The sequence below is a fragment of the Pseudophryne corroboree genome, chromosome 6 (assembly GCF_028390025.1).
Source record: "Pseudophryne corroboree isolate aPseCor3 chromosome 6, aPseCor3.hap2, whole genome shotgun sequence".
In the NCBI taxonomy this organism is placed as follows: Eukaryota; Metazoa; Chordata; class Amphibia; order Anura; family Myobatrachidae; genus Pseudophryne; species Pseudophryne corroboree.
Genome location: NC_086449.1, coordinates 364,217,321 through 364,240,530, shown reverse-complemented (window position 1 = coordinate 364,240,530; position 23,210 = coordinate 364,217,321). Strand labels below are relative to the sequence as shown.

The 23,210-nt window shown below is 47.8% G+C and overlaps 1 protein-coding gene across 2 annotated transcripts in view; it reads left to right on the top strand.

Moving 5' to 3' along the window:
• Positions 1-4,805: 4,805 nt before the first annotated feature.
• GTF3C6 (general transcription factor IIIC subunit 6) overlaps positions 4,806-23,210 on the top strand; it is a 98,540-nt gene continuing 80,135 nt past the window's right edge. Inside the window, exon 1 of one of the 2 annotated variants that reach the window (XM_063926686.1) lies at positions 4,806-5,012. The gene's annotated coding sequence lies outside the window, so the exon portion shown is untranslated. The remainder of the gene's footprint in view (positions 5,013-23,210) is intronic. The other variant, XM_063926684.1, reaches the window with a different exon arrangement.

Genomic DNA, 23,210 nt, shown 5'->3' with positions numbered 1-23,210 from the left:
GGTGGTGCTCAAGGTTCCCCTCCTGCAACAAGGAAGGCGATATGACTCAACCTTGGCTGTAGTCCCGAAACCGTACGGTTCGGTCAGACCTATTTAAAATTATAATCTCTGAACCTATACGGGAAAAGGTTCAAATTTAAAGTGGAATCGCCCAGAGCGATCATCGCCAGCCTGGAAGGGGGGGATTTGATGGTGTATCTAAACATAAAGGCTGTATACCTTCATGTTCCCATTTATCCACCCCATCAGGCGTACCTGACAATTGCGGTACAGGATTGTCATTACCAATTTCAGGGTAATTGGCGGATATAATGGTGCTCCTATGCAAGCAAGGAGTCACAGTTATCCCATACTTGAACGATCTCCTAATAAGGGCGAGATCAAAAGAGCAGTTGTTGAACAGCGTGTCACTTTCGCGGAAGGTGTCACAGCAACACGGCTGGATTCTCAATTTCTCGAGGTTACAGTTGGTTCCTATGACTCGTCTGCCCTTCTTGGGTATGATTCTGGATACAGACCAGAAATTGGTTTACCTTCAGATAGAGAAGGCCCAGGAACTCATGACTCTAGTCAGGGACCTATTGAAACCAAGACAGGTGTCAGTGCATCACTGCACTCGAGTCCTGGGAAAAACATTCCCTTCGGCAGGTTCCATGCGAGGACTTCAAATGGGACCTACTTGACAAGTGGTCCGGGTCACATCTACAGATTCATCAGTTGATCACCCTATCCCCCAGGGCCAGGGTATCTCTCCTGTGGTGGCTGCAGAGTGCTCAACTTCTAGAGGGCCGCAGATTCGGCATTCAGGACTGGATCCTGGTGACCACGGACGCGAGCCTCCGAGGCTGGGGAGCAGTCACACAGGGAAGAAATTTCCAAGGTCTTTGGTCAAGTCAAGATACTTGTCTTCACATCAACATATTGGAACTAAGGGCCATATACAACGCCCTACGTCAAGCGGAGACCTTTCTTCGCGACCAACCAGTTCTGATCCAGTCAGACAACGTCACCGCAGTAGCTCATGTAAACCGCCAAGGCGGCACAAGGAGCAGAGTGGCGATGGCGGAAGCCACCAGAATTCTTCGCTGGGCGGAGAATCATGTAAGAGCACTGTCAACAGGGTTCATTCCGGAAGTGAACAACTGGGAAGCAGACTTCCTCACCAGACATACGTCCTGGAGAGTGGAGACTTCATCAGGGAGTCTTCGCACAGATTGCAGTTCGGTGGGGACTGCCACAGATAGACATGATGGCGTCTCGCCTCAACAAGAAGCTGCAGAGTTATTGCGCCTGGTCAAGAGACCCTGAGGCAGTAGCGGTAGACGCCCTAGTGACACCGTGGGTGTTCCAGTCAGTCTATGTATTTCCTCCTCTTCCTCTCATACCCAAGGGATGAGAATAATAAGAAAAAGGAGGAGTGAGAACAATCCTCATTGTTCCAGATTGGCCACGAAGGATCTGGTATCCGGATCTGCAGGAAATGCTTACAGAAGATCCGTGGCCTCTTTCTCTAAGGCAGGACCTGTTGCAACAGGGCCCATGTCTGTTCCAAGACTTACCGCGGCTGCGTTTGACGGCATGGTGGTTGAACGCCGGATCCTAGCGGAAAAAGGCATTCCGGATGAGGTAATTCCTACGCTGATAAAGGCTAGGAAGGACGTGACATCTAAACATTATCACCGTATATGGCGAAAATATGTTTCTTGGTGTGAGGCCAGGAATGCTCCTACGGAAGAATTCCATCTGGGCCGTTTCCTTCACTTCCTACAAACTGGAGTGAATTTGGGCCTAAAACTTAGGCTCCATTAAGGTTCAGAATTCGGCCATATCCATTTTCTTTCAAAAAGAATTGGCTTCTCTCCCAGAAGTTCAGACTTTTGTGAAGGGAGTGCTGCATTTTCAGCCTCCTTTTGTACCTCTGGTGGAGCCCTGGGACCTTAACGTGGTGTTAAGTTTCCTTAAGTCACACTGGTTTGAACCACCTAAAACGGTAGAGTTAAAATATCTCACTTGGAAGGTGGTCATGTTATTAGCCTTGGCTTCGGCTAGGCAAGTGTCGGAATTGGCGGCTTTGTCTCATAAAAGCCCCTTTCTGGTTTTCCATGTCGATAGAGCGGAGTTGCGGACACGTCCTCAATTCCTGCCTAAGGTGGTATCATCCTTTCATATGAACCAGCCTATTGTGGTGCCTGTGGCTACGCGTGACTTGGAGGACTCCAAGTCCCTGGATGTGGTCAGGGCTTTGAAAATTTACGTAGCCAGAACGGCTAGAGTCAGAAAAACAGAATCACTGTTTGTCCTGTATGCTGCCAACAAGCTTGGCGCTTCTGCTGCAAAGCAGACTATTGCCCGCTGGATTTGTAACACCATTCAGCAGGCTCATTCTACGGCTGGATTGCCGTTGCCTAAATCGGTTAGGGCCCATTTCACTAGGAAGGTGGGCTCTTCTTGGGTGGCTGCCCGAGGGGTCTCGGCATTACAGTTGTGCCGAGCTGCTACTTGGTTGGGTTCAAACACTTTTGCTAAGTTCTACAAGTTTGATACCCTGGCTGAGGAGGACCTCTTGTTTGCTCAATCGGTGCTGCAGAGTCATCCGCACTCTCCCGCCCGTTTGGGAGCTTTGGTATAATCCCCATGGTCCTTACGGAGTCCCCAGCATCCACTAGGACGTTAGAGAAAATAAGATTTTACTTACCGGTAAATCTATTTCTGGTAGTCCGTAGTGGATGCTGGGCGCCCGTCCCAAGTGCGGACTTCTTCTGCAATGCTTGTATATAGTTATTGCTTCAATAAGGGTTATGTTATGGTTGCATCAGGGGTTGACCTGATGTTCTGTTATTTGTCATACTGTTGACTGGTTGTTATAAACTCATGTTATACGGTGTGATTGGTGTGACTGGTATGAGTCTTGCCCTGGATTACCAAAATCCTTTCCTTGTACTGTCAGCTCTTCTAGGCACAGTTTCTCTAACTGAGGTCTGGAGGAGGGGCATAGAGGGAGGAGCCAGTGCACACCAGGAACTAAATTCTTTCTTAAAGTGCCCATGTCTCCTGCGGAGCCCGTCTATCCCCATGGTCCTTACGGAGTCCCCAGCATCCTCTACGGACTACGAGAAAAAGATTTACCGGTAGGTTTAAAATCTTATTTTTCTGTTTAAAATGGACTGGATGGAGGCGCTTTTACATTAAAAAAATGAAGTGGAAGGGTTGTTTTCACTCTGGGAATTGTACATAGACACACTCCCACTCACAACTAGAAACCAGATACATTATAGTCTTAAAGATACCACCTGGTATCTAACCAGAATGATATCACATGATCCCCTGATTGCCTTGACGTGAGGAGGAGAGGGGTTCTCACTTTCTGCATATTCACCTCCATCGGGCTTCAAGACTCGCAGCCCTACTTTTGTATGTTTATATATATATACCTTTGAGATATTGTTATTAACAGTTATTGATTTTTACTAATGTATAACAAATTTTACTCAGAATCAAGAGATACATACTACTTGACCATTACTGTTTAGCTCAATGTTACAGGTCTATCTGACTCACCCTTCCGCTACGAGGGTTTGGACTAACGTATGACATCTGCTTTGTTCCCCCTCTGTAACCAGATCTGTCAAAATTGCATTGTAACCAATGTTGTTTATTTTATCAATTTTATGTTGCCTCAATAAAAAGATTAAAAAAAAAAAAAAAAGTCCAGGAGCAGAGCATTCTGTCCCTCCTGGAGGGTCATGTTGGGAGGTATGGCCATGTGTGACGTCACGCGGCCACCCCGAACATGCCCGTTTCTGATGCCATGGCGCCACAACACCACGTAGGCGCCGTCCTGCGAACGCCTCTGCTTGTAAATCAGACAGAGGCATTCACATCAATGTGATCCCATTGGCTGTCCTGCGCAGATCGGGACCGGCATGTGCACACTGGCCCGAAAATGGTGTAATCCAAGCTGAATAGGGCTCATAAGGGCCCTACACATTTGGCGATCCGCCGACGGCGGATACAGCCGACCCAGAGGCGGGGGGGGGGGGGGGGGGGGGTTAGTGAAGTTTCTTCACTCCTCCCGTCACCTGGCTTCATAGCAGTGCAGGCAAATATGGACGATCTCCATATTGGCCTGCACGCACAGACGACGGGGCACCAGCGATGATCGAGCGCGGGGCCGCGCATTGTTCATCGCTGGTGCCTCCACACTCAAAGATATGAACGGGATCTCGTTCATTAATGAGATCTTTCATATTTATCTTCGAGTATTATTTTCCATTGTGTAGGGCCTAATAGACTGCTACATAGAGCTATGTAATGATGTGCAGCTGCAGGATCTCTGCGTCTAGCACCCCTCACTGCAGCAATCATTTATTATCACTATTATACATAACTGTAATAAAGATATTACTCACAGCTTCTGTTTACAAGAATACTTTAGCTGTACAGTATATTCGGTCTCCTGGCTAATCTACGTGCTTCCATCAATTCAAAACAGTCCCCTCCAGTATTCTTCGAGCGCTACAAATTGTCTTTAAACCCAGAGCACCTTAAGGTGATTGCTGCATGTGCCATTTCGCGCTATTTTTATCAATTTATAGTAATGCTCAGTGCTTTTATTCTACGAGAAAAAATTGGCGGCAGTAACAATACACGTTGAGGAAACGTATTATCGGGCTACCATATGGCGTGCAATACTTATATACCGCCAGTAATAGCGCAGGCGGCGCGCAGCCTGTACGCAATACGCGCGTTCATGAGAACTGTCACCCCTTAACCGCCAGCCAATCAGACACCTCTCACACCAGTAGCCGCTTCCGCTGTGGGCGGAAGTTAACAAAAGCAGAGAGCGAGGTATGGGCAGCTAGTAAACAGAACAGCGTGCTTCACACGCGTGCTGGGTATTATAGCAGTACGCGATTCGTGTCTCCTCTGCTGCTGTGGAACCACTGCTTCCAGAATGTCCTGCTTGTTGTAATTCCAAAAAAAGCTGGAGATACAAGATGCCTATGCGCTAGGTATGTTTCTGATCAGTAAGTGTGCGTATGCTGTGGGTGTTGGTGCGCTAGATTGTGGCGTGTTTAATATATGTCATGCTGTGTGTATCCAGCACCGTATAGTGTGCAAATGCTACAGTAATAAGTAACAATTGTCAGCTATCACACTGTTGTTATGATAGCATAGCTTTCTTTTTTTATTATCACAGCAACTGGGTGTTTGGTTTTTTTTTTTGTTTGGTCCCTATTTGAAAAAATAATGGGGCAGATGTATTAATCTGGAGAAGGGATAAAGTAAGGTGATAACGCACCAGTCAGTCATTACAGATTTGAAAAATGACAGGAGCTGATTGTCTGGTGTGTTATCACCGTGCACTTATCACTGCTTTATCACTTCTACAGACTTAATACATCTGCCCCAGTGTGTGAATGTGCTGTACAGTCGGCAGCTATAGAGCAATAGCTATGTGTAATAATGTACAGGATGGAGTCATCACATAGACAGATTCTTAATTTACTGTTCATGAAATGTCATGGTTTCTGCAGATTATATACTCTGCCTCCTGTGTACTAGAGCACAGCTCTAAGGGGTCTATTCATGAACAAATGCGTTGTTTTGGTCTTACCACCAAACATCACATTTTTATGTGTGAGCTTTTACCATATCTTTTCTCTATCGTCCTAGTGGATGCTGGGGTTCCTGAAAGGACCATGGGGAATAGCGGCTCCGCAGGAGACAGGGCACAAAAAGTAAAGCTTTAGGATCAGGTGGTGTGCACTGGCTCCTCCCCCTATGACCCTCCTCCAAGCCTCAGTTAGGTTTTTGTGCCCGGCCGAGAAGGGTGCAATCTAGGTGGCTCTCCTAAAGAGCTGCTTAGAAAAGTTTAGCTTAGGTTTTTTATTTTACAGTGAGTCCTGCTGGCAACAGGATCACTGCATCGAGGGACTTAGGGGAGAAGAAGTGAACTCACCTGCGTGCAGGATGGATTGGCTTCTTTGGCTACTGGACATTAGCTCCAGAGGGACGATCACAGGTACAGCCTGGATGGTCACCGGAGCCTCGCCGCCGGCCCCCTTGCAGATGCTGAAAAGAGAAGAAGGTCCAAAATCGGCGGCAGAAGACTCCTCAGTCTTCTTAAGGTAGCGCACAGCACTGCAGCTGTGCGCCATTGCTCTCAGCACACTTCACACGGCAGTCACTGAGGGTGCAGGGCACTGGGGGGGGGCGCCCTGGGCAGCAATGAAAATCCTTTTTTTTGGCAAAAAATACCTCACATATAGCCTCCGGGGCTATATGGAGATATTTAACCCCTGCCAGAATCCATTTTTAAGCGGGAGACGAGCCCGCCGAAAAGGGGGCGGGGCCTATCTCCTCAGCACACAGCGCCATTTCCTCACACAGTTCCGCTGGTCAGGAAGGCTCCCAGGCTCTCCCCTGCACTGCACTACAGAAACAGGGTTAAATCAAGAGAGGGGGGGCAAAATTTGGCGAAATTGTGATTTTATAAAAGCAGCTATAAGGGAGCACTTATTATAAGGCTATCCCTGTAAAATATAGCGCTTTGGTGTGTGCTGGCAAACTCTCCCTCTGTCTCCCCAAGGGGCTAGTGGGGTCCTGTCCTCTATCAGAGCATTCCCTGTGTGTGTGTGCTATATGTCGGTACGTGTGTGTCGACATGTATGAGGACGATGTTGGTGAGGAGGCGGAGCAAATTGCCTGTAATGGTGATGTCACTCTCTAGGGAGTCGACACCGGAATGGATGGCTTATTTATGGAAATTACGTGACAATGTCAACACGCTGCAAGCCGGTTGACGACATGAGAGGGCCGGCGAACAAATTAGTATCTGTCCAGGCGTCTCAAACACCGTCAGGGGCTGTAAAATGCCCATTTACCTCAGTCGGTCGACACAGACCCAGACACGGACACTGATTTCAGTGTCGACGGTGAAGAAACAAACGTATTTTCTTTTAGGGCCACACGTTAAGGGCAGTGAAGGAGGTGTTACATATTTCTGATACTCCAAGTACCACAAAAAAGGGTATTATGTGTGAGGTGAAAAAACTACCTGTAGTTTTTCCTGAATCAGATAAATTAAATGAAGTGTGTGATGATGCGTGGGTTTCCCCCGATAGAAAATTATTGGCGGTATACCCTTTCCCGCCAGAAGTTAAGGCGCGGTGGGAAACACCCCTCAGGGTGGATAAGGCGCTCACACGCTTATCAGAACAAGTGGCGGTACCATCTACGGATAGGGCCGTACTTAAGGAGCCAGCTGATAGGAGGCTGAAAAATATCCTAAAAAGTATACACACACATGCTGGTGTTATACTGCGACCAGCGATCGCCTCAGCCTGGATGTGCAGAGCTGAGGTGGCTTGGTCGGATTCTCTGACTAAAAATATTGATACCTTTGACAGGGACAGTATTTTATTGACTATAGAGCATTTAAAGGATGCATTTCTATATATGCGAGATGCGCAGAGGGATATTTGCACTCTGGCATCAAGAGTAAATGCGATGTCCATATCTGCAAGAAGATGTTTATGGACACGACAGTGGTCAGGTGATGCAGATTCCAAACGGCACAAAGATGTATTGCCGTATAAAGGGGAGGAGTTATTTGGGGTCGGTCCATGGGACCTGGTGGCCAGGGCAACTGCTGGAAAATCCACCGTTTTTTACCCTAAGTCACATCTCTGCAGAAAAAGACACCGTCTTTTCAGCCTCAGTCCTTTCGTCCCTATAAGAGTCATATCTGCCCAGGGATAGAGGAAAGGGAAGAAGACTGCAGCAGGCAGCCCATTCCCAGGAACAGAAGCCCTCCACCGCTTCTACCAAGTTCTCAGCATGACGCTGGGACCGTACAGGACCCCTGGATCCTACAAGTAGTATCCAAGGGGTACAGATTGGAATATCGAGAGGTTTCCCCCCTCGCAGGTTCCTGTAGTCTGCTGTACCAATGTCTCCCTCTGACAGGGAGGCAGTATTGAAAACAATTCACAAGCTGTATTCCCAGCAGGTGATAATAAAATTACCCCTCCGACAACAAGGAAAGGGGTATTACTCCACACTATATGGTGGTACTGAAGGCTAGGTGAGACCTATTCTAAATCTGAAAAATTTGAACAATTACAAGGGTTCAAATCCAGATGGAGTCACTCAGAGCAGTGATAGCAAAGAACAAGGGGACTATATGGTGTCCCGGGACATCAGGGATGCTTACCTCCATGTCCCAAAATTTGCCTTTTCTCACCAAGGGTACCTCAGGTTCGTGGTACAGAACTGTCACTATCAGTTTCAAGACGATGCCGTTGGATTGTCCAAGGCACCCCGGGTCCTTACCAAGGTAATGACCGAAAGGAGGATTCGTCTTCAAAGAAAATGGACGACCTCCTGATAAGAACAAGGTCCAGAGAACAGTTGGAGGTCGGAGTAGCACTATCTCAAGTAGTTCTACGACAGCACGGGTGGATTCTAAATATTCCAAAACCGCAGTTGTTCCGAGTCCGACGACACGTCTGCTGGTCCTAGGGATGATTCTGGACACAGTCCAGGAAAAGGTGTTTCTCCCAGAGGAGAAAGCCAGGGAGTTATCCGAGCTAATCGGGATCCTCCTAAAACCAGGAAAAGTGTCAGTGCATCATTGCACAAGAGTCCTGGTAAAAATGGTGGCTTATTACGAAGCGCTTCCATTCGGCAGATTTCACGCAAGAACTCTTCAGTGGGATCTGCTGGACAAATGGTCCGGATCGCATCTTCAGATGCATCAGCGGATAACCCTATATCCAAGGACAAGGGTGTCTCTCCTGTGGTGATTACAGAGTGCTCATCTTCTAGAGGGCCGCAGATTCGGCATTCAGGATTGGATGCTCGTGACCACGGAGGCCAGCCTGAGAGGCTGGGGAGCAGTCACACAAGGAGTGTGATCAAGTCTGGAGAATTCTCTCCACATAAATATACTGGAGCTAAGAACAAATTTATAATGCTCTAAGCTTAGCAAGACCTCTGCTTCAAGGTCAGCCGGTATTGATCCAGTGGGATAACATCACGGCAGTCGCCCACGTAAACAGAAAGGGCGGCACAAGAAGCAGGAGGGCAGTGACAAAACTGCAAGGATTTTTCGCTAGGCGGAAAATCATGTGATAGCACTGTCAGCAGTGTTCATTCCAGGAGTGGACGACTGGGAAGCAGACTTCCTCAGCAGGCACGACCTCCACCCGGGAGAGTGGGAACTTCATCGGGAAGTTTTCCGCATGATTGTGAACCGTTGGGAAAGACCAAAGGTGGACATGATGGCGTCCCGCCCGAACAAAAAAATGGGACAGGTATTGCGCCAGGTCACGAGACCTTCAAGCGATAGCTGTGGACGTCCTGGTAACACCGTGGGTGTAACAGTCGGTGTATGTGTTCCCTTCTCTGCTTCTCATAACCAAGGTATTGAGAATTATAAGACATAGAGGAGTAAGAACTATATTCGTGGCTCCGGATTGGCCAAGAGGGACTTGGTAACCGGAACTTCAAGAGATGCTCACAGAGGACTAATGGCCCCGGGAGCTAAGAAGGGATTTGCTTTCAGCAAGTACCATGTCTGTTCCAAGAGGAACCGTGGCATCGGCCTTTAAGAAAGGACCTGCTCCAGCAGGGACCTTGTCTATTCCAAGACTTACCGCGACTGCGTTTGACGGCATGGCGGTTTGAACGCCGGATCCTAAGGGAAAAGGCATTCCGGAAGAGGTCATACCTACCCTGGTCAAAGCCAGGAAGGAGGTGACCGCACAACGTTATCACCACATGTGGTAAAAATATGTTGCGTGGGTGAGGCCAGGAGGGCCCCACGAAAAAAATTTTAACTAGGTCGATTTCTGCACTTCCTGCAAACAGGAGTGTCTATGAGCCTCAAATTGGGGTCCATTAAGGTTCAAGTTTCGGCCCTATAGATTTTCTTCCAGAAAGAATTGGCTTCAGTTCCTGAAGTCCAGACGTTTGTCAAGGGAGTATTGCATATACAGCCCTTGTGTGCCTCCAGTGGCACCGTGGGATCTCAACGTAGTGTTGGGATTCCTCAAATCATATTGGTTTGAACCACTCAAATCTGTGGATTTGAAATATCTCACATGAAAAGTGACCATGCTGTTGGCCCTGGCCTCGGCCAGGCGATTGTCAAAATTGGCGGTTTTGTCTTACAAAAGCCCATATTTGATTTTCCATCCGGACAGGGCAGAACTGCGGACTCGTCCCCAGTTTCTTCCTAAGGTGGTGTCAGCGTTTCACCTGAAACAACCTATTGTGGTGCCTGCGGCTACTAGGGACTTGGAGGACTCCAAGTTGCTAGACGTTGTCAGGGCCCTGAAAATATATATATATATATATATATATATATATATATATATATATATATATATATATATATATATATATATATATATATATATATATATATATATATATATATATATATATATATATATATATATATTATATATATATATATATATAATATATATATATATATTTCCAGGACGGCTGGAGTCAGAAAGTCTGACTTGCTGTTTATATTGTAGGCACCCAAAAAGCTGGGTGCTCCTGCTTCTAAGCAGACTATTGCTCGTTGGATTTGTAGTACAATTCAGCTTGCACATTCTGTGGCAGGCCTGCCACAGCCAAAATCTGTAAATGCCCATTCCACAAGGAAGGTGGGCTCATCTTGGGCGGCTGCCCGAGGGGTCTCTGCTTTACAACTTTGCCGAGCAGCTACTTGGTCAGGGGCAAACACGTTTGCTAAATTCTACAAATTTGATACCCTGGCTAAGGAGGACCTGGAGTTCTCTCATTCGGTGCTGCAGAGTCATCCGCACTCTCCCGCCCGTTTGGGAGCTTTGGTATAATCCCCATGGTCCTTTCAGGAACCCCAGCATCCACTAGGACGATAGAGAAAATAAGAATTTACTTACCGATAATTCTATTTCTCGGAGTCCGTAGTGGATGCTGGGCGCCCATCCCAAGTGCGGATTATCTGCAATACTTGTACATAGTTACAAAAATCGGGTTATTATTGTTGTGAGCCATCTTTTCAGAGGCTCCGCTGTTATCATACTGTTAACTGGGTTCAGATCACAGGTTGTACAGTGTGATTGGTGTGGCTGGTATGAGTCTTACCCGGGATTCAAAATCCTTCCTTATTGTGTACGCTCGTCCGGGCACAGTATCCTAACTGAGGCTTGGAGGAGGGTCATAGGGGGAGGAGCCAGTGCACACCACCTGATCCTAAAGCTTTACTTTTTGTGCCCTGTCTCCTGCGGAGCCGCTATTCCCCATGGTCCTTTCAGGAACCCCAGCATCCACTACGGACTCCGAGAAATAGAATTATCGGTAAGTAAATTCTTATTTTCCGCAATTCATTAATCCCTGCCTGTACTCTGTTACGAACTGCTAACCCTCCCGTCCACGATGCCCTCTTCTCTGCTGCTGCCGCGCCTTCTTCGCTGGTCTGTCTCTTGCGCATGCGTCTAGCATAGAAAACGAGCAGCCCGTCAAGTAGTTGCTAAGGAGTTTCCTTACAAGCCGGAAGCAGTGCAAGCTGGGTAAAACGGACGGAGCCGCCAGGACTAGAGCAGAGGAATCCAGGGGAAAGAACAGGGCTTATCGTCGGGCAGGTAGATACACCATCCTCAGGTGGCGAAGCAGCACAGAAGAGCGAAGCGGAAAGCTGGGCTTTCCGCTTTGACATTAATTGCAGATACCATACAAGTGTATGGTACTGTGATTCCAGCACAGAGCAGGGATACTGCTGGAGAAGTAATAACGTTCTCCACGGTAACCTGCGGGAAGTGGAGTAAAGTCCTGTTTTCCGCAAAATGGGGCTTTTCTCTGGCTGGGTCCACAGGATCATCCACAGGATAACATTGGGATATTGTCGAGCGACAGCGAAAATGGCACCAACACGGTCACAAGCTTTCTGGCCTCCCAGGATGCATTGGGGCCTCCACTATATAGTCCCGCCCACTGAATCAGTCAGATCAGTTTTTTGCTTGGTGCGGCAGGAAGCCGCATGGTCACAGGGCTGCTGTGAAAGCAGCCTCAAGTTTTCATTACTTTATTTTTATAGACTTACTGTTTTGGTTTGAGCGACTTCTCTTAATAGCGTCTTAAACGTGTATTAGAAAGAGTCGCTCCAACAACTCCCCACCGGGTCGCAACAACGCTTACCTTCGCGGTACAGTGCTGTCTCGACGGGCGTCTGTGTCGGATGTTCTAGCAGGTCCAGCAGACGTTACCAGGCTGTGGCCGGAGCATGGGGAGACAGTGAGTATATGGACTTCCTCTTACTAGAGGGGTCAGGACACAGCTACGCTGATTTGGTGGAGACTACAAACAGCGTGTTGATGCGCCGAACATCTCGAGTGTGACAGCGCTACGCTCCGGGGATCATAGGCGCCAGGACTAGGTGAGGCCGCGATCCTGGGAGTTTAAGTCAACAGGGGGTTTCGGACGCTCTCCTGGCCGTCCCTCCTCCGAGTTCATGGCCAGTTCCCGCGGGTCTCTCGTTTCATGAACTGAATGACCTCACTTCCGGCTCAGACGCTACCACGAGGGTACTCGGTCGCAGCTTAGACACTGCGGTTGTGTACACTGGATATAAACCCGCCCAGACCGAGTCGCAGGCCTTTAGTGTCTGCATGCACGTGGAGTCGCTCCGTGTCCGTTGGTGAGCTTCCGTGTCCGTTATCAGTTACCAAGAGCGGCAGTGTACACCAGTAGCATCTGAATCCACTCAGCGTCTTTCGAGCGTCTTTGCTTGGATATGGAAGTGTGGTGAGTCTCCCTGTATCCCGCTCCCTGGAGGCAGGGTATACAGTACTAAAAATTCCTTCTACTTCTTAGTGTGCACTGTTAATTTCTCTAACGTCCTAGTGGATGCTGGGACTCCGTCAGGACCATGGGGAATAGCGGGCTCCGAAGGAGACAGGGCACATCTAAAAAAGCTTTTAGGTCACATGGTGCGTACTGGCTCCTCCCCCTATGACCCTCCTCCAAGCCTCAGTTAGGTTTTTGTGCCCGTCCGAGAGGGTGCAATCTAGGTGGCTCTCCTAAAGAGCTGTTTAGAAAAGTTTTTTTTTTAGGTTTCAATCTCAGTGATTCCTGCTGGCAACAGGATCACTGCATCGAGGGACTTAGGGGAGAGATTTCCAACTCACCTGCGTGCAGGATGGATTGGAGTCTTAGGCTACTGGACACTTAGCTCCAGAGGGAGTCGGAACACAGGTCAGCCTGGGGTTCGTCCCGGAGCCGCGCCGCCGATCCCCCTTACAGACGCTGAAGAGACGGCAGAACGGAGGTCCGGAAAGCAGGCGGCAGAAGACTCCTCAGTCTTCTTGAAGGTAGCGCACAGCACGGCAGCTGTGCGCCATTGTTGTCACACGGCTCACTGACTCAGTCACGGAGGGTGCAGGGCGCTGCTGGGGGCGCCCTGGGCAGCAATATAATTACCTTTAGTGGCAAAATAAATACATCACATATAGCCATTAAGGCTATATGTATGTATTTTAACCCAGGCCAGTTTCTTAAAAACCGGGGAAAAGCCCGCCGAAAAAGGGGCGGAGCTTATTCTCCTCAGCACTCAGCGCCATTTTCCTGCTCAGCTCCGCTGGTGAGGAAGGCTCCCAGGTCTCTCCCCTGCACTGCATTACAGAAACAGGGTAACAAAGAGAAGGGGGGCATAAATTGGCGATATTTATATATTAAGAGCGCATATATAGTAAACAACACCTTCTAAGGTTGTTTATATACATTTATAGCGCTTTTGGTGTGTGCTGGCAAACTCTCCCTCTGTCTCCCCAAAGGGCTAGGGGGTCCTGTCTTCGATTAGAGCATTCCCTGTGTGGCTGCTGTGTCGGTACGTGTGTGTCGACATGTATGAGGACGATGTTGGTGTGGAGGCAGAGCAATTGCCGATGATGGTAATGTCACCCCCTAGGGAGTCGACACCGGAATGGATGGCTTTAGTTATGGAATTACGTGATAATGTCAGCACATTACAAAAGTCAGTTGACGAAATAAGACGCCCGGCAAACCAGTTAGTACCGGTTCAGGCGTCTCAGACACCGTCAGGGGCTGTAAAACGTCCTTTACCTCAGTCAGTCGACACGGGTACCGACACAGATGAATCTAGTGTCGACGGTGAAGAAACAAACGTATTTTCCAATAGGGCCACACGTTATATGATCACGGCAATGAAGGAGGCTTTGCAGATCTCTGATACTGCTGGTACCTCAAAAAGGGGTATTATGTGGGGGGTGAAAAAACTACCTGTATTTTTTCCAGAATCAGAGGAATTGAATGACGTGTGTGATGAAGCGTGGGTTAACCCCGATAGAAAACTGCTAATTTCCAAGAAGTTATTGGCATTATACCCTTTCCCACCAGAGGTTAGGGCGCGCTGGGAAACACCCCCTAGGGTGGATAAGGCGCTCACACGTTTATCAAAGCAAGTGGCGTTGCCGTCTCCTGATACGGCCGCCCTCAAGGATCCAGCAGATAGGAGGCTGGAAACTACACTGAAGAGTATATACACACATACTGGTGTTATACTGCGACCGGCAATAGCCTCAGCCTGGATGTGCAGTGCTGGGGTAGTGTGGTTGGATTCTCTGACTGAAAATATTGATACCCTGGATAGGGACAGTATTTTATTTGACTCTAGAGCAATTAAAGGATGCTTTCCTTTATATGCGAGATGCTCAGAGGGATGTTTGTACTCTAGCATCAAGAGTAAGCGCGATGTCCATATCTGCCAGAAGAAGTTTATGGACGCGACAGTGGTCAGGTGATGCGGATTCCAAGAGGCATACGGAAGTATTGCCATATAAAGGAGAGGAATTGTTTGGGGTCGGTCTTTCGGACCTGGTGGCCACGGCAACTGCCGGCAAATCCACTTTTTTACCTCAGACCCCCTCCCAACAGAAAAAGACACCGTCTTTTCAGCCGCAGTCCTTTCGCTCCTATAAAAAGCGACCAAAAGGACAGTCTTATCTGCCGCGAGGCAGAGGAAAGGGTAAGAAAGGGCAGCAAGCAGCCCCTGCCCAGGAACAGAAGCCCGCCCCGGCTTCTACAAAGCCATCAGCATGACGCTGGGGCTTTACAAGCGGACTCAGGAACGGTGGGGGGTCGACTCAAGATTTTCAGCAATCAATGGGTTCACTCACAAGTGGACCCGTGGGTCCTGCAGATAGTATCTCAGGGTTACATGCTGGAGTTCGAAAGGTCTCCCCCTCGCCGGTTCCTAAAGTCTGCTTTACCAACGTCTCCCTCAGAAAGGACGTCGGTTTTGGAAGCCATTCACAAGCTGTATTCTCAGCAGGTGATAGTCAAGGTACCCCTCCTACAACAGGGAAAGGGGTATTATTCCACACTATTTGTGGTACCGAAACCGGACGGTTCGGTAAGGCCTATTCTAAATCTGAAATCCTTGAACCTGTACATAAAGAAATTCAAGTTCAAGATGGAGTCACTCAGAGCAGTGATAGCGAATCTGGAAGAAGGAGACTTCATGGTGTCCTTGGACATAAAAGATGCTTATCTACATGTCCCGATTTACCCCTCACACCAAGGGTATCTCAGGTTCGTGATACAAGACTGTCATTATCAGTTTCAAACGCTGCCGTTTGGGTTGTCCACGGCCCCTCGGGTCTTTACCAAGGTAATGACCGAAATGATGGTTCTTCTACGAAGAAAAGGCGTATTAATTATCCCTTACTTGGACGATCTCCTGATAAGGGCAAAGTCCAGAGAACAGCTGGAAGTCGGTGTAGCGCTAACACAAGTAGTGCTTCAGCAACACGGGTGGATTCTAAATCTTCCAAAATCTCAATTGACCCCGACAACACATCTGCTGTTCCTGGGCATGATTCTGGACACGGTTCAGAAAAAGGTATTTCTCCCGGAAGAGAAAGCAAGGGAGTTATCCGAACTTGTCAAGAACCTCCTAAAACCAGGAACTGTGTCAGTACATCAATGCACAAGAGTCCTGGGAAAGATGGTGGCTTCGTACGAAGCGATTCCATTCGGCAGATTCCATGCACGAACATTTCAGTGGGATCTGCTGGACAAATGGTCCGGATCGCATCTGCACATGCATCAGCGGATAACACTGTCACCGAGAACAAGGTTGTCTCTCCTGTGGTGGTTGCAGACTGCCCATCTGTTAGTGGGCCGCAGATTCGGCATACAGGACTGGGTCCTGGTGACTACGGATGCCAGCCTACGAGGTTGGGGAGCAGTCACAAAGGGAAGAAACTTCCAGGGCGTGTGGTCAAACCTGGAGACGTCTCTTCACATAAATATACTGGAGCTAAGAGCGATCTACAATGCTCTAAGCCTGGCAAAATCGCTGCTTCAGGGTCAGCCGGTGTTGATCCAGTCCGACAACATCACGGCAGTCGCCCACGTAAACCGACAAGGCGGCACGAGAAGCAGGAGTGCAATGGCAGAAGCTGCAAGGATTCTGCGCTGGGCGGAGAATCATGTCGTAGCACTGTCAGCAGTGTTCATCCCGGGAGTGGACAACTGGGAAGCAGATTTCCTCAGCAGACACGACCTTCACCCGGGAGAGTGGGGACTTCATCCAGAAGTTTTCCACATGATTGTGAACCGTTGGGAAAAACCAAAGGTGGACATGATGGCGTCTCGCCTCAACAAAAAATTGGACAGGTATTGCGCCAGGTCAAGAGACCCTCAGGCAATAGCTGTGGACGCTCTGGTAACACCGTGGGTGTACCAGTCAGTGTATGTGTTCCCTCCTCTGCCTCTCATACCAAAGGTACTGAGAATTATACGGAAAAGAGGAGTAAGAACAATACTGGTAGCTCCGGACTGGCCAAGAAGAACTTGGTATCCGGAACTTCAAGAGATGCTCACGGAGGATCCGTGGCCTCTACCTCTAAGAAGGGATCTGCTTCAGCAGGGACCTTGTATGTTCCAAGACTTACCGCGGCTGCGTTTGACGGCATGGCGGTTGAACGCCGGATTCTAAAAGAGAAGGGCATTCCTGAGGAAGTTATTCCTACTTTAATTAAAGCCAGGAAAGAAGTGACCGCACAACATTATCACCGCATTTGGAGAAAATATGTTGCGTGGTGTGAGGCCAAGAAGGCTCCAACGGAAGAATTTCAATTGGGTCGATTCTTACATTTCCTGCAAGCAGGATTGTCTATGGGCCTCAAATTGGGGTCCATTAAAGTTCAAATTTCGGCCTTATCAATTTTCTTCCAGAAGGAATTGGCGTCAGTGCCTGAAGTACAAACTTTTGTCAAAGGTGTACTACATATACAACCCCCAATAGTGCCTCCAGTGGCACCGTGGGATTTGAACGTGGTTCTAAATTTTCTCAAATCTCATTGGTTTGAGCCTTTAAAATCGATAGATTTAAAATACCTTACATGGAAGGTAACCATGCTGTTGGCCCTGGCTTCAGCCAGGAGAGTTTCGGAGTTGGCAGCTTTGTCATACAAAAGCCCATATCTGATATTCCATTCGGACAGGGCAGAATTGAGGACACGTCCTCAATTTCTCCCTAAGGTGGTTTCGGCATTTCACTTGAACCAGCCTATTGTGGTGCCTGCGGCTACTAGCGACTTGGAGGACTCCAAGTTACTGGACGTTGTCAGAGCATTAAAAATATATATTTCAAGGACAGCTGGAGTCAGAAAATCTGACTCGTTGTTTACATTGTATGCACCCAACAAGTTGGGTGCTCCTGCGTCTAAACAGACGATTGCACGTTGGATATGTAGTACAATCCAACTTGCACATTCTGTGGCAGGCCTGCCACAGCCTAAATCTGTAAAGGCCCATTCCACAAGGAAAGTGGGCTCATCCTGGGCGGCTGCCCGAGGAGTCTCGGCATTACAACTTTGCCGAGCAGCTACGTGGTCAGGGGAGAACACGTTTGTAAAATTTTACAAATTTGATACTCTGGCTAAAGAGGACCTGGAGTTCTCTCATTCGGTGCTGCAGAGTCATCCGCACTCTCCCGCCCGTTTGGGAGCTTTGGTATAATCCCCATGGTCCTGACGGAGTCCCAGCATCCACTAGGACGTTAGAGAAAATAAGAATTTACTTACCGATAATTCTATTTCTCATAGTCCGTAGTGGATGCTGGGCGCCCATCCCAAGTGCGGATTGTCTGCAATGCTTGTACATAGTTATTGTTACAAAAATCGGGTTATTACTGTTGTTGTGAGCCATCTGTTCAGAGGCTACTTCGTTTGTGTTATCATACTGTTAACTGGGTTCAGATCACAAGTTGTACGGTGTGATTGGTGTGGCTGGTATGAGTCTTACCCGGGATTCAAGATCCTTCCTTATTGTGTACGCCTGTCCGGGGACAGTACCTAACTGAGGCTTGGAGGAGGGTCATAGGGGGAGGAGCCAGTACGCACCATGTGACCTAAAAGCTTTTTTAGATGTGCCCTGTCTCCTGCGGAGCCCGCTATTCCCCATGGTCCTGACTGAGTCCCAGCATCCACTACGGACTATGAGAAATAGAATTATCGGTAAGTAAATTCTTATTTTTTAGTACCTATTGCATATGAGACCTGTATATTACTGTGTTTTCTGCATGTTATGTTGAAAAAGAACCAGTTAAACAGAAGTACAATTTTCCTACTTATGTATAAGTTATTATGGAGGTTGTATTCTCATATGACAATGTCTAATGCTTTAACATGTGACTGACTGCTAGTATGTGTGCTGACTTTTCTGTGTAATGTCAGTCCTGTTCTGACCCTCAAATCAGGTGCACTGTGGTCAGATTGATTTCACCTCTATATACTGATTAATGGGTGTGGTTCAGTCACAAAATTGTGTAGTCAATATCAGAAAAAATGTCTGTGAGCGGCAAAAGTGATGAGGAGAATTTGTCAAGCACTCCTACAGCCCTAACATGCTTATCTTGTAAGTCAGGGTTAATTGATATGATTCAATTGGTCACTTATGAGGGTTTGTGTGCAAACTGTTTAGCTTTTCAGCGAAGTAAAAAACAGGAGTTAGTTCAACCTCCAGTAGAGCCACCATGGAATATGTTCGCAAAGACTCTGTCTTCAATAGCGGACAGGTTAGCTCCAGTAGCACCACCTCAAGGGTTAGGTTACACTATGAACCCATACATGCAGCTCCCTTCCTATGGTTTGGTTCCAGTAGCCTCTACAAGCAACCAAGGGGTAGGTAAGACTAAGACAGATACGTCTGTATGGCAGACTACACAAGAGGATACATCGGATGATGATGCGGAAACAATAGATTCAACTCCGTATGATGATCAGTCGCAGAGCTTTAGTTCAGATGATGTAGCTGAACTCATTAATGCAGTAAAGGCTGTGCTTTCTCTGGAAGAACCAGCCAAGACAGCGTTAAAAGCAAAAGCACCTGTATTCAAACGAACAAAGTCAGTGAAAGCTGAATTTCCAGCGTCAGAGGAGTTGACGGAAATGATGGATGAGTCTTGGGCAGCGCCCGGTAAAAAGTATAAGATTCCTAGGAGATGGGATTCTTATTATCCATTTCCTGCTGGAGATTGTTCGAAGAGAGAAGTTCCTCCAAAAGTAGATGCACATGTTCTGCGACTCGTGCACAAATCTGCTTTGCCACTGTCATCTACCTCTTTGAATGATGTCACAGACAGGAGGGTAGAGAGCCTATTGAAAAATATTTTTTCTCTTGTGGGTGCAGTGGTAAGACCTGCTATGGCTTCGGCCTGGGTAGCAAAGGCAATGGGCGAATGGATAGAGGAACTAGAGAATGACATCCCCTCTCCTACTAGGGAGCAAGAGGATCGTCTTTGCTGTTTAAGACAATCTGCCCAGTATTTAGAAGAAGCAGCCATTGATGTAGGCACTGTTGCTTCTAAAGCTTCAGCCCTGGCAGTAGTCGCTTGCAGAGCAGTCTGGCTACGGACCTGGAAGGCAGATGCGGAGTCCAAGAAGGAATTGGAAGCATTGCCTTTCGTGGGTAATATATTATTTGGAAAACCTTTATCGGATATCCTAGAGTCAGAGGCTGAATCGAAGAAGGTCAGATTTCCGGCTACCTACAACCCTAAGTCCAAGGGTTTAAAATTTCGCTCATTTCGCTGGCAAAGCAAAGCGAAAGGTAAAGAGGAGCCTAAACAACCCCAGTTTAAATCCAGGGGTAGGAAGCAGTGGGCTAGCAAAAAGCCAGCTTCCAAACCTGAACAAAAGCCCTCAGCCTGAAGAGACGGGCCTCCGCCTGGAGGATTCCAGGGTTGGGGGCCGACTCCTGCAATTTGCACACACATGGCAACCGTCAACAACAGATGCCTGGGTGCAGAAGGTAGTATCTCAGGGGTATGGGTTCCCATTCAGGAGGCAGCCTCCTCAAAGATTTTTTTGCACCAGCCCGTCTCGTATAGAGTCGAAGGCCAATGCCCTGCAAGAAGCAGTCCAAAAATTACTGCAGTCAGGTGTGATTGTCCCAGTACCTCCATCACAAAAGGGACAGGGGTATTACTCCAATCTGTTTCTAATCCAGAAACCAAATGGGTCATATCGACCAATTCTAAATCTGAAGATGTTGAACAATTACATATGGATCCCGAAGTTCCACATGGAGACGTTACGCTCCATAATGTTGACTATGGAACCGGGAGACTATATGGTATCTCTGGATGTGCGGGATGCTTACCCACATGTGCCTATAGCACTATCACATCAGTGTTACCTCAGGTTTGCCATCCTCAAGGAACACTTCCAGTTCCAAGCTCTGCCCTTCGGGCTAGCTACAGCACCCAGGGTGTTTACCAAGATCATGGTGGTTATGGCAGCTTGTCTGCGCAAACAAGGGATAAGGATATTCCCATACCTAGACGACCTATTAATCTTAGCACAGTCGCAAGATTTACTGTTGAGCCATCTCCATCAGACGATAGTTTGTTTACAGAGACACGGGTGGCTCATAAATTGGGAGAAGTCGTCCCTGAATCCATCACAGCGGATGGTTAATTTGGGAGCCATATTGGATTCAGACCTACAGAGAGTTCTCTTACCAGAGAAGAAAATAGTCAAGGTGCAGGTCATGGCTCAGGAAGCGTTGCAAGCCCAGACAATGTCAGTCCATGCAGCAATGCGACTGTTGGGTCTGATGGTATCAACGTTCGACATGGTGGAATATGCGCAATTCCACTCCAGACCATTGCAGCATCTCATTTTGACAAAATGGAACGGAAATCATCAAACAATAAAGAAGCAGATGATAAAGATTCCAGTAAATGTAAAAAGGTCTCTAGCATGGTGGCTACAGACAGACCATTTAAACAAGGGGAGACCCTTTTGGATAAAAGAGTGGCAAGTCCTGACGACAGATGCCAGCCTGCAAGGTTGGGGGGCGGTACTCGGAAGCCTATGGTTCCAGGGAAAATGGACCGCAAGGGAAAGTCGCCTGCTGATAAATCTGTTAGCAATAAGAGCCATTTACTTGGCCCTAGTTCAGGCAAAGGACAATCTACAAGGAAGACCAGTCCAGATCCGCTCAGACAATGCGACGGCAGTAGCATACCTAAATCATCAAGGAGGGACTCACAGCAAGAGTCTGATGGAGGAAGTAACTCCCATTCTAAAGTGGGCAGAACTCCATCTCCCAGCATTGTCAGCAGTATTTGTCCCGGGTGTACTAAATTGGGAAGCGGATTTTCTCAGTCCGCACACCATTCAGGAAACCGAATGGGCACTACACCCAGAAGTGTTTCAGACACTGGTGAACAGATGGGGTCTACCGGAGATGGACCTTATGGCGTCTCGTCTAAACAACAAAGTTCCGAGGTACGGATCAAGAACAAGGGACCCAGGAGCAGTCCTGGTAGACGCACTGTCGGTAGAATGGAGGTTTCAGCTGGCATATCTGTTCCCTCCAATATCTCTGTTACCCAGAGTAGTGAGAAAGATAAAACGGGCAAAAGGGGCAATCATTCTAATAGCTCCAGCTTGGCCAAGAAGGCATTGGTACACAGATCTGTGGAGAATGTCCGTGGAAGCACCGATACTGCTCCCTCAACGTCCAGATCTGTTAATGCAGGGTCCTTGTTGTCACAGTCATCTGGATCGCCTGTCTTTGACGGCGTGGCTGTTGAAACCTCTATCTTAGAGGCTAAAGGATTTTCAAAGCAAGTAATCCAAACCATGCTTAGAGCAAGAAAGCCTTCTTCGGCCCGTGTATATCATAGAATATGGCAAGCCTATATTCATTGGTGTTCTGGAAAAAATTACAATCCAAGAGCCTTTAAAGTAGCTAGAATTTTGGATTTTCTGCAGGCAGGATTGGATAAGGGGTTGAAGGTTGCTTCCTTGAGGGTGCAAGTCTCAGCGTTGACTGTATGGTTTCAGCAGAAGATTGCTGACCTACAGGATGTACGTACGTTTTTCCAAGGAGTAGTACATATTCAACCTCCATTTGTTCCTCCTGCAGCTCCCTGGGATTTGAATTTAGTTCTTAAATTTCTCCAGGGTCCTTTGTTTGAACCACTTGAGAGAGCGGATCTTAAGTGGTTAACGATTAAAGTTCTTTTTTTACTGGCAATGGCGTCAGCCAGAAGAGTGTCAGATTTAGGAGCATTATCATGTAAGTCTCCTTTCCTAAGTTTTTTTCCAGACAGAGCAGTTCTCAGAACGAGATCTAGTTATCTTCCAAAGGTGGTGTCAAAGTTTCACCTGAATGAAGAGATTGTAGTCCCAGCTTTTCAGGTATCGGGACTATCTGCGGGAGAAGCGTCACTGGACGTGGTCCGGTCTTTAAAAATCTATATAGATCGTACTAGTGCCATCAGGAAAACAGATTCCCTCTTCATCCTCTACGGATTCCATAGGAGAGGTTGGCCTGCTAGTAAACAGACGCTGGCGAGATGGCTCCGAGTGGTAATATCTGAAGCTTATTCTCATGCAGATCTCCCTATTCCGGCTAATGTCTCTGCACACTCTACACGTAAGGTAGGTCCTTCTTGGGCAGCACAACAGGGTGCATCAGCAGAACAGATATGTAAGGCAGCCACATGGTCTTCCATAAACACATTCATCAGACATTATGCCTTGGATACTTTTGCCTCTCATGACGCAGACTTCGGGCGAAAGGTCCTCCTGTGCAATCAGGAGCGTCCCCACCACTAAAATGGCTTTGGGAATCCCAATGTTATCCTGTGGATAATCCTGTGGACC